This window comes from Schistocerca cancellata, chromosome 11 (genome assembly GCF_023864275.1).
Source record: "Schistocerca cancellata isolate TAMUIC-IGC-003103 chromosome 11, iqSchCanc2.1, whole genome shotgun sequence".
Lineage (NCBI taxonomy): Eukaryota > Metazoa > Arthropoda > Insecta > Orthoptera > Acrididae > Schistocerca > Schistocerca cancellata.
Genome location: NC_064636.1, coordinates 63,291,137 through 63,306,675, shown reverse-complemented (window position 1 = coordinate 63,306,675; position 15,539 = coordinate 63,291,137).

Sequence of the window (15,539 nt, the reverse complement as noted above, 5' to 3'; positions counted from 1 at the left end):
CTGTCCTTAGCCGTTGGATTAGCTGAAAGGGACTGAATAAGTGCACCTGCTTGACGGTACATTCACGTTTGTCCATTGAACTCATCTTCCTGTGGGAGTTCTGCTTTCAGCTGTCATAGAGTCTTTACGGAAAATTATCGCAGATGTCACATCACCTAAAGCAGATACGAAACTCGCTGGCAGGTCAGAGCCGTGTGTCGGATCCCCGACGTTTCAAGTGACTGCACTCTCCACTGCAGAGTGAGGATTCGCCCAGGAAGCAACTCGCGAGGCCTCTGGTCACTGCAGTGCCCATCCTTCCGGGAGCGCTGCTCCCGCCAGCCGTGCAGGGGAGCTTCTGTGACGGCTGGGAGGCAGCGGCTGAGCTACTGGCGGAAGTAAGGCTGTGACGGCGGCTCTCGGTTCCTGCCTGCCCAGCTCTAAGTCTATCTTTTTAAGGACGTCATATTCACCATTGACTTTAAAAATTGTTTTACTATTGCAGTTTCGGCCTTTTGAGCCATTTTCAAGTGGTAATGTGGAAGATTTTGCTTCAGCTCATGACAGACATGTCTACATGTCAGCGTCTAAAATCATCTATAACAAAATTTGAACAAGTCATTCATATCCTTAACATAAATACCACATGTTCACTCTCTTGCAATGCATACGAAATTCTTCTTTAAAGAAAAGAGGTATTCTGCGACAAGCGCTGCAGTTCTGCGGTTTGATGTGTCTGAAACCAGTTAAAACGATATAGCAGCACATAACGGAGTGGATGACCTGCAAGAAATAGTTACAATCGGTGTCTCACTCAAGTGCTCCGAAATCTAAAGATGAAATCTCGATGCGCTAAAATGCTAAGAAGACCAACGGATTTGCGATTGTTTGCTGTGTTACTATGCATCCTTTAAAGAATGAAAAAGTTCCAGGTTTGTGTCCCAGTCTGGCACACAGTACTCATCTGCCAGGAAGTTTCTCATCCACTGCTGAGTGGAAATCCGTTCTGGATACTTTTAGCCGCGCGGGATTAGCCGAGCGGTCTCAGGCGCTGCAGTCATGGGGTGCGCGGCTGGTCCCGGCGGAGGTGCGAGCCTTCCCTCGGGCATGGGTGTCTGTGTGTGTGTGTCCTTAGGATAATGTAGATTAAGTAGTGTGTAAGCTTAGGGACTGATGACCTTAGCAGTTAAGTCCCATAAAATTTCACACACATTTATGGATACTTGTACGTTCTTGCATAAACTATACATGCTAGGTTTTTAACTTTTAACCTCGCACCTTGTGTGCTACAGGCGGCCGCTGTCGAGTGAACGCCTGCTGCGCTATCAGCCGTGGAACCTCTCCTTTGACGACGACTCAGTGCGCTGTGCAAGGAGCGCCAGCCAGAGGCGTCGCAAATGTTCAGCCTCGCTGACGATCTGTACGCCTTCCATCGTGTCTACTGGTACCATGCACCTGAGTACATCGATTCAGTCTACGGACATGATTTCAAGATTGTAGGTAAGTTTAATACTGGGACCTGGCCACTTCATGGTTATGCGCTGACAACTGATCAGTTGTTCGAGGAATGAGATTCAAATATCCTTCTGAATTTGTAGTTTTAGATCTTGCGTGATTTTGCACGCCACGCAAGATAATCTCTGGTGCTCAATCCAAAGTCAGTTTTTCGACTCCTCGGCAACTCTCCGTCTGGATCTATGACAAGCTAACTACTTCATTTCGATGTATTATTGACTTCTTCATTATGGAAGGACTAAAAAAAGACTACGTACACAAAATTTTGGATTGTTTACAGAAGATTAAAAAGAACAAAGTTTATGTAACACAAAGGTCAAAGTTGTACCCCCACCTGCTTGTGGCCCGTGAAGGTTTGGACGCCAGCGATGTACAGAGGCTGTGTGATGTTTCGGAGACGTTACTCAAGTGCCAGCTGGGTGCTAACGATTGTGTAACACACTCGAAACAAGTGGTGCGTCTCACAAATAATGTTTGCAGCCTCAGCCTAACAGGCGACCACCTCGCCTGGGGTGTCCGCCAGTGTCTGGTACACTGAACAACTCGTCTCCCTCCAGTAGGAGGCCCGCAGCACCTCTAAAACAGGGCCCATCCCACAGCACTTTGAACACCGTCTCTGAACGCCAGTGCAGATAAGACCTTCATACGTGTGCGACACGTGCCTCATATAAAAAAGCGTTCCTTTTTATCTTCTATAAACGCTCTAAAATTCTGTACACGTAGTTTTTTTTTCAGACCTAGTCTAAAGCTTGTTTTAAAAATGGCGAATGGTTTCTGCAACTTAACGGCTACAGACAAGCTAAGGTTTTGTCAATACTGTAACTGGTGTAGTGTTCTACATTCCTCATCTATGATCCTGGCATGATACTGTTCGTATTTACTAATTTTCTTTGACGAATAATATTTCCATTTGTAACTGAAGACTTAATTGTACGAAATACACTGTTAATATTATCCTTAGAAGTGTTAATCCTATGAACTGTAGTAGAACTGAGGAAACACTGCATTTTCAGCTATCGCACCTGTCTGCTAAACAACTCTATTTGTTCGATTCACTATATTCTTTAAATTTATTATTTTAGTCTCGTTGCTGGACTTTATCTCTTACTCGATCATCTATCTATCGTGCACCAGACATGAAACGAGCTGTAATCGTCCATTTCTTTCTTTGTAACTGTCTGATAGCTTCTTGTTCGGTAGGGGGTAACTCCATTTAAATGAGAGGAAGGGGAGACAGTGAGCTTGTGCTCCCTCAGCGGAAAAATTATTTATGCTTGCTGTTGTCACTCTTGACCGCTTCAGGCAATCGAACTTGCAGGGTTTTAATTGGTAGTAAACCGACTAATTAAGAAACTAAGGTGGTCGAAGAGGGTTACAACAGATAAAGAAGTAAGTTATCGTAAGAATATGCGTATATTAGAACCAGGGACTGTAATACTGCGAAGAACGGCCTTTACAAAATTTCTGCTGCAGCCGATAATTTACTGCAGACACTCATAAGAATAATAGTGGCACATAAACGGAAATACGCATTGTTAGCAAGTTACTAAACAGGCAGACGCTTACCCCATCTGTTTCTAGACTCAGCTGCGCTCGGCAGCAAGTCTATAAGTATGTCTGAAACTGTAATGGACACCGAGAACAAACGTGTGAGCTGAAGTTGATGTTTCTATTCCTCGCGAGTAGCGACAAGATATTAAAGAATGAGCAGCGCAAGAGCTTACAGAGTTGTGGACAACTAGCCGTTTGTCTGGAAGCTAACTTTAAGCCCGACATTGAAGATATCTTCAGGGGAAAGTTGTCATGATAATCCCGAGAGATGAGATCGGAGAGATCGTGGCAGTTCGGTCGAGATGGGTGGGGGGGGGGGGGGGGTAGGGAAAGAAGAAACGGGTGTGAATCTCTTCGGAGCACGTGGCGATGTTGGAGATGGCTTGCGACATCCAGCAGGCTGCTACAACGGCCCTGTCTGAAAGAGTTGCCATCGCCACTATTAAAACCGTGGTGCTTTACTGTCGGCTGTTTTACGCATCACTGTCCAGCAGAACTAGATGCTTACCCACAACAGTCCAACGTATCAGGAACTGAGCCCTGATTTTCTGTCGCTGCCAATGTGTAAAATCAACTAAATCGCAAATCCAAGGCTACAGATGTCAAAAATACTTCCTGTGTGACGACTATCTGACCCAGTATCGCAGAACCACGTGGCCTATCCCAATTACAAACAAGACCAGTCCAAGATGCAAATTTTTATTTTTTATTCATTCGATGATTTGTTTCGGACCGAGACCCATTTTCAAATCACTATAACATATTCGAAAATGGCATTTCCGAAGATGTCAAAAACGTGCAATGAACATTTACAGTGCATAGAGATAACTCATCGAATGAACAAAACCTTGGAACGGTTTTTCGTTCACTGATTACCAGACGTTGCTGACCCAAACTACTGCAGCATACTGGAAGTTCGTGAAACCTCCCATGTTAACTGTGCCAAATGTACAATCCTTGCACAATTGCATCATCTACACAGCATCAATTCGAATGATCTAATAAATATAAAGTAAACGCATTATTCACGACACTAAACTTACATTCCGCATCCCAATAACTACATGCATTGCATCCTCAGCATCAAAGATATTGAGTACAGATCCACAGTTTTCTACACCGTTAGTCTTGCTCACCGTCATCATCTCAACAATTTCTTGTATCGCATCCCTAACATGAAAGACATCCAGTTTAGAACCACTGCTTTCCACAACATTCACTCTCTTTCAACGTCCACATATCGTCCAACAGCTGACGATAACAGTCATAGTCACCTTCCATTTTAACATCCAAGTCACCTATTCCAAAAAGCAATCCAACTTTATCTTCAGCCACACCAAAACATCAGCTTAGAACCTATACCTAACCTTGTTTCGCCGCATAAAACATCAAGACAAAGCAGCAGCATAGCATTCCATCCATATGTCTGTTCCATCAGCTCCAACGAGATCTTCATCAGTCACATGTTATCTCAATGCTACAACTATACTTTAATGAAAATTGTTACAGTCACGTAACACAGTCCCAGTCACTCTACACTCTACAAAGCACAGATAATTGATACAACATACAATCAGATGGTATTGCCAATGGGTGCTTGTGAGATATCCTGATACCAGCACCTCATTCTGCAGATCAGGAACCCTGGGATTGGTGATACACATGAACAAAAACACTGCCACATTTTCCATAAACTGAACAATCTATTGAAAAAGGATTCATTCTCCTCTCATCCATAACAACCTCACGTTACCAAACAACCTCAACAAGCCAGACTCAGTGTTCATATCTTAAAGATATACTCACTGTATCTAATGACTGCTCGACAATTCGGTACATACAATGTTACATAAATACGACCATCATATCTCTTGGTCCCAGTTTAAAATACCTGTCTATAACACCACAAAACGAATTTAATATAGTATTTACGACACAAGACTATAAAGCCATACATTTTGTGAGCGTGTGGGTTGGTGCTATTCTGTCATTCTGCGCAACAGATTAATCTGAGATGTACCCTTCACCCTTTGGCCCCTGCAAGATGCAATTTCCACCCCCACACTACTACAGAAGTCAGACGGACTCCTAACGTTCTAAAGAGAAATGCCTGAAAAACTTTCAGCAATAAATACCTTCTGGAGTCGTCCACTGTAAGGATATGACACAAAAATTCACAAAATTTATTACGTAACTAGTGGGATTCTTGGGTACTGGAGTAGTGCTAGTTAGAGTAAGAAAAACATGAAAGTAACGAAAATTATTATTTATTTTGCAAACATTCTGAGAAATCACAATAGCACTTTTAGTTATGAATTGAACACGTTATTTGCGGGTTCTTTTCAGAATGTGAAGTTACCTCTCAAGGATAGGATTCACAAATGAAATTTCTATACAAAGTTTAAGATTGTTATTGACTTGGCAGAATGGCTGAGAGCCGCACCTACTAGACTTGAATAATTATCGGTTAGAATGTTGCTAGGTACAGTCGAGGCTGTCACGTGTGATATGCAGTGAAGGGTACTGTTGTGGAGGAAATGTGGGGGTCGCAAAGGCTGTAGCTGTGATGACTGCGCCGTTCGCTGCTGACAAATAAGATTCGTTCTATCTGGATTGACCTTCGCCAATCAAAGTCTCCCTACGCCTTGATGAAGTCAAGGACTCCGATTCACCCCTAGTCTATTGGCGAGCGACAGAGGTGCTCTCCCAGTGAAGTACTGAGGAGAGACTTGTTCCTCGCTCTTTGAGTACATGTACGAGCGCGCACGCTCTCATTACGTGTTCTCGCTCCAAGAGCGACAACAGAACAGCCCCTCTGCACACCCGTCGTGAAGGGGTATATCTTTCGATCTGTTCCAGTACTCCTTCAGCTCAAGGCGTCAGAAATATCGTCTGCCAATCAGCATTGCTCTTCTAAAACGGGAGAATCACGTTTTGTTTAAGGCGACCAATCCGGAAATCTGTAGTATCGGTGTCTGGCGTTTGCTGTCTCCCTGTGAAACTCTCTGAAACTGCGTGCTATGTGTAAAGAATGCGTAGGCTAACCGCTACCACACATTGTAGCGGAATTTGCTTTAATGCCGAACACGGGGTCGTCCTTCCACTCGGGCTAACGCTGCCTGCTCTACAGGCGGTCACTGGCCGACGTAGATAGCTTGGGACCGGCCTCCTGGGGTGCAGTTGCCTCTCTCGAGCTAAAAGCTCCTGTGACCGTCGTGTCTGGAATGTATGTCTGTACGCTAGCCTCGAGTATTTCAACCACGGTGCGCACTTGCGATTTATTAGTTATTTGCATATCGTTTACATGAATTCATACAATACTGACTTTATCTTTTCGAGTTTCGGCTCGAATGAAGCGTCTTGATGTGCAGAATATGATTGTGAGGGCAGAATATGTAAGCAATGAAGGAGACCACCATGTCTTACAATTTCAGGAAATTCTTATGAGAGGCTGCTCATGACTACATTACTTTCGACCTTCCTACTAGCTCTAGTCAAGTTGTGTGATATCATACTGTACACAAGTTTATATCCCACGGCTCACTTATGATTTAAGGGTAGTGTCTTTGTATACTAATCAAAACGTCATGGGACCCAGTTTCAAACCTCGCTACTGCTTAAATTTAGAATAAAAATCATCAGTAATGATGGATGGGCGGATAGAGCTTCAAGGCACTCTTTTCCCCTGCTCCTAAAGCCCTGAAGAGTCAGCAATGCTCAAAGGCATGAGAATGCAGAAGGTAATCGGAACCACTGGTGTCTGTCCACAGGACATGTGGCCTATAATTGAAAAGTGGTATGATGACTCCTCCATTGGCGAAATATTCCGCAATAGTCGCACATTCGGATCTCTGGGATGAAACTGGCAAGTGCCAGGTGTCCCAATGAATTATGTTTACTGTATAGCTCCTTGTCTGGCACACCATGCTTCTTCTGTTACTGTAAATCTTACTCAACAGCGTATCTCCATCTGCCTCGATAACTTCACCTCTTGGTGTAGCCTCTGCTACATCAAAATCACTTATGTTAAAAACCCAAGGAATTATTACAATAAATACCACCAATCATTTCTCTCTCCCTAACTTCCACCATGGCACACATAAACATGACTGTGTGGTGGTACTCTCTTCAAAGGTAAGCTGATTCGAATCCAGGTGATGGAAGACATTTGCATTGCTTGTATTTCCCCAGTAATGGGAGGGGGAATTGAAGCATAAAGTTTCTCATCACCAGACCTCGTGTCAGTCTTCTACATTACATTACCTCTCCTCAGTGTATCGTGATACACTGATGACTGTGACACTGTTGAAGGTGACACATGTGGTGTCGACGATAATCGCCTGCAGCAAATCGTCAATCGACCACCGCAGAGTTGCTGTAGACCTAAGTAGCATCGCCACCGGCTAAGAGAAAGAAGTAGTAAGCCACTCCTCCTGTAACTTCGAGGCGCCACACACGACAAGTATTTCCAGCTCTGCCAGTGCCTGGTACGAGTTCTGCCAGAGTCCAGCCTGAGTTCTGTTCTGTCTACGAGGGTATCAACAGTTCCATGACGACTGCAGAGAGGCGACGAATTTCTGCCTTCAGAGTGCAGTGTCGGCGTAACGTCACTCAGTCAAGCCTAGGCCAAGCATGCACGTACAGAGAGTCGATGGCCAACAACAGACACATATTTGGCACATTTGTAGTAAACGTTCAGTGCTCATCATCTGCAGACTTGCACTGTGTTTTCAGCAGATCCTGTGTATTTGGACCCCAATTAATACCACACGTGCTCACGCAGCCACAGCCGCGAGGAGCTAAAAATAAGTTTATCGCTTTCCAAACAACAAGGCGTTCTTTTCATTGACTGTTTCATTTATGTACTTGTAAATTTATTAAAAGCATGACAACAACATGTGTGTCAGATGTGGACGTTAAGTTCCTAACGCATCGATTACAGTCACGTACATTCAACAGATAACTTCGAGTCGCAGTTCTCTCACAATGCAAGGACAGTGCCCCATCACGTGCAGTAAGATAAGCGCTCACAGTAAGGCCGCGGATCTGTTGCACCATTTCTCTCTGCTGACATGGGCAAAGGACTCTCACTTTCTCATATCTTGGAATAATCACGGTACCCCAGCCTACAACAAACTCAAATTAAGAAAACAGCAAACTCGACAATGTGGGGATTCTATCATCCAGCCATCCTCCGTACTTGGAAAAAACCCACTGAACGGGGCGATGCTGTGGTAAGCTGTTGGCTACAAACTTGATTTTCAACCAAATTTTGTTTCTCTGTGATGTCCCTACACAGCGTAAGGTGAATGACACGACGGTTCCTATGGATGGATCCAGCTGTCTTACTTCCCTGTTCTTCCCAATTCTGGGTTATGCTATAATAGCTGTTTCACCAACAGGACGTTAACCCCTGACCTTGTTTCTTCCGACGTCTTTCCAAAAGCCTAAGTGGCCCCAGCGTTACTTCCGCCAATATAGCTTGGATCTCAGCACTCTCAAAAATTTACCATTGCTTACAGTCTTAGAACACCTTGCACTCTGTATCATATTTGCCGTCTCAGACGCAACCTCTACCAGCTGATTACATTGCCCTCTCTTCTGAGGTTCCTCAAACTTTGTCACAAATTGCAAAGGTTCCATAAACGTGGGAAACAAAAGCAATTTTTCTCGCCTATCCTGTGGATACCTAGGCTTCTGGTGCGCCTATACCAGCATGTCATACCCATCCTCCACTTGCCCGCCCCTTCTGTATCCTATTCGAGCGAAACTTCAGCTGGCTGGTTCTTCCTGTTCCAGAATAGTATGTAGACACTTACTCCTCCAACCAGCTATAATCCTAGCGTATATGCCTCTTCAATATGTAGATGATCCCGCTTCCAGCCTCCTGACCACTGTCATCCCTCCCTCACACCTCCCTCTACCCACATCAACTTGTCAATCATACTTCCCAGCCCACTCAAACACTTTTAATTTATACACCCTTTCTGGCCGGCACCAGCATCATACTGTATTACCCTCGTAGTAGTTATTGGGAACTGACTGCCAGTGACTTGCCAGAAGCACGAGCCTTATCTTCACCATAACACCATCATCAGCTTCAATGTACATGTGTTTATGTAGAGACGCTATGGCTTTTATTTTTTTGAAACCTATCATTTTATTCATTCTCCCATAAAAGCTATACTGACCCAACTTCGATAGGCTGAAGAGCAGCAAAGTGTCCGAAGCTTGCGCACCACACGATAATGTGGTGGGAGTGGAATGAATAACAAAGAAAATGGAGTGTTTACGACAAAGTCGTGCATTCGGCCTTTCACAGAATGTGCCTGTGTATAAGAATCTTTCAGAACTTATTCATTACTGGGTATACATTTGCGCTCAACACGCCAATGAACTATATATATTGGATGACGTATAGCATATCAATATCATTCTCCTTTGATTTGTACTCTGAACAGGAATAGTGCTCGAGGAAAACGACTATCAGGACTTCTGAGAATGCAGTAGGTAAAGCCGTCATCAAGCTGAAGCCTGGTTTGGTCACCACAGTGCTTCGCGAGCCATTGTCCTACTGCAGGTTGTCGTCACTCGCCGTCTTCCTACTTCTGAACTAACTTACCCAGTTAATAATTGTGGGACACAGTTAATTATTGGGTCTCTGAACAATTCTACAGTTCCATCATTTTCGATTTCCATAAATCAATGTCAGAGGTGAAAGAAGAGATAAGTGACAGAAGAAATCTCGGGAGCAATGCCTAAATTCCCAATTCTCTGGAGTTGTAATGCCACATTCATCCACTCAGCAGCAGAGGCATATATGTCCCAATTGCATTTATTGCTGCATTGTTATCATTACACAAGGTACGAGTGAGAGGAAGTAATTACATTTTTCTGCGTGTTTTTGAATTTATGCAAACAGAATATTAACAGTAAATCGTTCATTGTGGTAAATGTACTTCCAAAATCGTCAGCTACTGTATTTTGTTGTGCCTTTTCTCGACATTCTCGTGTTAACGAAACAAACTGGTGACAAATCTGCTTCATCACTTTTTTTTACGCTGCGTGATGGAGTCACTACACGGAGGAAAGTGAAATATCACAAAGACGAGAATTCAGCCTCCACCCTATTTCTTTGTACAGCACGCCTATGGAGTCATGTCAAAAGAGTATATTCAATGTGGACGTAGTTAGATATAAAAAAAATACGTATCCAACGGATCAGTGTGTGGACGATCACACCTTCCTCAGATATCTATGTGTCTCGCTTTCCCCCTTGCTTTATCGTTCTAGTAATTCTGCTTAGAAAGACTTCCTCAACACTTGTGTCAATTTTCCATTAATCTTTCAACGTTGAGCCACATGAGGCTTTATTATTCTTCATATTCAGTTATTTGCGTGGTAAGATCAAAAGTTTGTCATGACGATTTCAAAAGGTTGTTGAGGTGGTAATGTTGGGAGTTAGTGGTAACCATTTTAATGTGGCTTTAAATGCTGCGGAACCAAATACAATCCGAGGATAAGTTGTTCATTAAGAAACCCACACATCTGAACAACAAAACGAGACTCAAGCTCCTTGCTTCTACAACCACACAAGATCCGTGATTGCCTTGTCATGGAGCTGAGATACTGAAAACTTCTGTTGTACAGAGAAATGGAAGTTCCCATTCATGTAAGCTTCAAAAGAATGTGGTCCTGACAGATATTTTTATCACACAGTAGCCCACATAAGGTGAGGTAGGTTCCTTTTCAACTCTTGGTAATAATGGGTACTTTCCTTAGACAAGAAAACAATTTTTTCCTGAGCAAACAGTGGTATATGGCACATTTATACGTAAACAACACTCTTGAGCGAGACATGGGAGAAGTCGCCACAACAAAGTACGCTAGGTTACAAATCGTTGCTGCACACTACTGTCAGATAATTCAGTAACAAACATGGGCCTAAATCCTTTCGTATTCATATTTTTTCAGTGTGGTCGTGCATTGTTGAACAAGATGCTTGAAGTCCAACTGCTCTTTTGCAAATTGTTTTTATTGGAGACTGCTCATCTGATTAAGAGAGGGTGACACACGTTTCCTCTCACTTTTTATTGCTTCCAATACGTGGCCTGCCTTTGAGACAGCCTGAAAATACAGGACATTTATCTCAATCAGGCATGGCTACTTTACGAGGGGGACTGAGGCAAATGGTCTCATCATGCGTTACATAGTTTTTCCTATCTGCGGAAGTTCATGCACTCACAAATCGGCCACTAAACTCTCCTTTACAAGATGGATTCGGAACTCAAAGACTGCAGTGCTGAAACAAAAATATAATTCTGATAACATTGTTTTTTTGCCATCTTCAGTGCAGGACTATCAACAAAACCTATTTAATTCCTCATTTTTACTATGTCAAGAGCGATACAGGGACTTCTTGGACACCCAGAAGATGAAATAGACGTGCATAGTAACATTGATACCTGTCTTTGTTAATACCCTTACTTTGTGTTGACATGCCGCCTTACATACTTCTGGGTAACTGAACCTGGATAATGTGGGTAAGCCCGCATCTCGTGGTCGTGCGGTAGCGTTCTCGCTTCCCACGCCCGGGTTCCCGGGTTCGATTCCCGGCGGGGTCGGGGATTTTCCCTGCCTCGTGATGGCTGGGTGTTGTGTGCTGTCCTTCGGTTAGTTAGGTTTAAGTAGTTCTAAGTTCTAGGGGACTTATGACCACAGCAGTTGAGTCCCATAGTGCTCAGAGCCATTTCAATTTTTTTTAATGTGGGTAAACAACGCCCAGGCTCGTCATCCAGAGAAGACTTTGGATTCAGCTGCCTGCAGTGTACGGGCACCACCTACTTGCTGTCGTTTTCTTGCAGACGAGGAGTGGCAGCTGGAGGACAGAAGCCACGCTACGCTTTCCGTGGGCACTGACTGCGTGCAGCTGTTGGTGAACGCCCTGGACCACCCCACGTGTCCGCTGGAAGACCTGCCACTGGAAGCCGTCAAGCAGCGCTTACAGTGCCGCGAGCAGCTGTGGGACGACGTGGTGCAGAGGTCGCCCCACATACCCGTCACCAGCTACCTGGCCTACACGCAGAGGATAAACGTCAACCTCTGTCTGCTGGCCTGGATGGCGGTCAACTCGTACGGCATTTGTCAGGACGTCCCGTTTAGTATGATACAATCCGTGCACGATGCTCGCTGCTATTTCGATAGTCCTGACGATCAATCATGTCTGCAGTCGAACGCTACAGACGCCATCTGCTCTGTTTCCAGAGCTATTCTGTTGCTAAAGTGTCGCGACTTTTCCGTCGTTTGGACTTCCCATAATTGTACGTTCACTAGTATCGGATTTGGAATATTCCATAGTACTAACAGGATGCTCTATCAAAAGCTAACAGAAGAAACACTGAACTACAAGAACAGTTTAAACAACGCCACCTTGAAATACAAGGATTTCAAAATTGACAGCTTGAAGCCTTTAGAAATCTCATTTATACTGATAAATATCATTTTCCGTTTTTCGACTGCCGGAGTATACATGTACCTTCCCCAGTTACGCAACTTGCCTGGAAAGATACTCTTGTCCTTTCAGATCACGTGCATAGTCCAGATCCTGTGTTCTGAGGTCGTGTATCGTATGGCAGGCGTCCGTGACTTACCTACAGCAGTGCTGACAGACAGCGCCCTCACACTTCTCAGCTGTATCTGGCTGAACTCATTCTGCTACCAGATGTATTCTTGTGTTCGCCATCTCAGGCTTCCTAACCAGCTACTACCTGCTGAAGTAAGCCAGTTATTCCGTCGTGAGATGCTGTATGTGCTTATACCGTGGAGTATAGTATGTGTGGCAGCTGTTGCTTTGGAAAAGACGAGTAAATATCACCTGATCCACAGTCGCATAGTAGTCCTTGCAGGGATTTCAGTGTCTGTGGCATTCAACTTGGTTTGTCTCGGACTGATTGGATACGTGTACCTACGTACTCGGTGCTCCATGCGGCAACTCGAAATTGTTGATAACAAGAAATTTGCCTCAAAGAAGCAATATCTTTTTATGTCAGTTAAAGCCATTATATTAAGTGGAATAGGAATTATTATTAGAATTGGGTTCCACCAGGCTCAGGGAATAGCGCAGTTAGTGTACTATATACATCTAGTTACGATGGTGCAAGGACCAGTGCTCTTCGTCTGTTTCGTTTGCAATGGAACGACGCTCCCCCTACTGAAGAACAGGATACTTCTTTGGTGGGACCCAACCAACATCCCTGCAGGTCTAGAGCTGTGTTCGGCAGCCGAGAGGAATCTGGCCAGGAGAAACAATGAACAGTCTCCCTTTTCAGAATCCTCGGTCTAGCCTCCTTCAGTATTTTTCGCAAATAACTGTCTCCACACTACACTGCATTAAACCCAGCAATAAAAATGGACTCTGCCTGATATGACAATACTAAATGTCGTTAAATCTGATATCGTACAGCCAGTACTTCTCCTTCCTAACGTCTCCTTCATTTATAACTGTGTGCTTATTTGTGAGTGGTAGCCTCTGTCTACCTATTCTAATGCACTGAGACTACTTACTAAAATTGTTGGGAAATGCTTTGTGTACACAATAGGCTGCGTCAATCAAACGGCCTGTGATATATAGAAGGAAAACGCAGCACGTTGTCGGAGGAATTCCCGTTCGTCAGTGTCATCTACTGTGGCGATGGTGCATCTCTGGACACATGTTCGTAGGACGTTTTTTCTCCGTTTTCCTTCGAGGATCTGTCTTTGCAGTTTGTCGGTTTTATTAATGTATAATGTATGATATTAGTATATAACATATTATGTCTGAAACAAGTAAATTTTCCATATGTGTGTGAAAGATGTAGTTTTACATGATTTGTAATTCAAGTACCATGACAAGAGACATTCAGATACTTATAAAATCAAAAGAGAGGGGCCAATGAGTGAAGTGGTGTGTGCATGAAAGTGTAAATGGGTTTGTTGAGCTTATTAGTGGTTCGATTACATAGAGTGGCTCAAACAGGTATAGTAATAAAGTAACACATGACTTGTTGTGTGAAATGTGGCTTGAAGTGAACGCAAAGTGTCGAATGGCAGAGTTATATGAGATTAGCATTATTGGGTTTGTGAGACAAGATGGTGATTTGTTAAGCTAGAGGTTTGTGAAGGTACTATGGCAGATGTTAAAAGTTATTGTTCCATGTGCCACTCTTGAGCAAGGAAGAACATTACTTAAAGGCGTATTTACAGAAACAGTACTGTGGAAGGATAAAATTGTGCCAGTACTGTGAGCCCTGGAAAACATGTGCCATAGTAGCTTCACTAGAAGCACACAGTACGCCTAAATTGTTGTGATTCGTAATCAATAGACGATCTCCCATTTGTTCAAATAAAACCTGAGTGAGCAAAGTAAAGGAGTGTCTGTGTGAATTTAGTATCCAGCCCATCTGAAAATCCTGTGATAAATAGTACTACGTGGAGTGATTTTCGTGAATTGAGAAAGTACAGCAATCTTCGCGCACTTACCAAGCACCCGCAGTGTTAACCGCGATTTCCGTGCTGGACGCAGTGGAACCAGAGGCCGCAGCGCCACGAGGGAGGCAGGTGCCGGGTGCAGCCCGCCTGGCCGCAGGGGGGCGCCGGCAGCTCAACACATTCTGTAAAACCGTTTGACGAAGATTTGCAGGCCGTGCGCCTCGATTCTGTCAGCGCAGCGCCAAGCCAACCCTGGCCCGCTTTGCGTGACGTCACATGAGCGCGCCGCGGCCTTCTCTTTAGGTGGTGGCGGCCAGAGCCGACACGGGGCGCACTGGGGGGCTTAGCGGTCCACCCAGGCAAGCGTCCTGCACCACCGGGACACGCGTAAAGTCAGCCCGACACAGTGGTCGCCAGCCGAGCCTCGACCCGCTGGAAAGTATCGAACCTCATCGCTGAAAGCCAGTAGTTAACGGCCCTCGTGCTACCTACTTACCCCCAGGCAAGATCCCGAGTTCCGACCGCAGTACTGGGAACATTCACAGCCGAGTCCAGGAAATTACTTTCGACTGGCTGTACGAAATACACAGTTCAAACTCAACAGGAAGACGGTCACTCAAAAAACATTACTCCCAGATTTGGATAACAAACTGAGATTATCGCTATCCAATTACCCCAGCCAAGTCAGTCACTTGAGTCGGAGCACTACTGCCACATAGCTAACATCACCGAGTTTTCCCTGAGCTACAATTCGCCGTAAACGCCCACACTAATTACTATGCAACATTCGCAGATAACGACAGGCAAGTTCTTAAGCGGTAATGGATGCGCGCAAACGAGAACGCGTTTGGAAACTCGAGAACACTGTGCGTCGCGACACAGAACTCCGCTCCAGAGCGCCCGCGACCCGCCACGTCGGCCACACGGGCGCCGACGGCCAGCTTTCGATTCCCCGAGCTCCGAGCCTCTCCACGAAATCCTTCTACACGTGGGCCTTTCAGCCAATCAGGAGCAGCAGAGGACTGCAA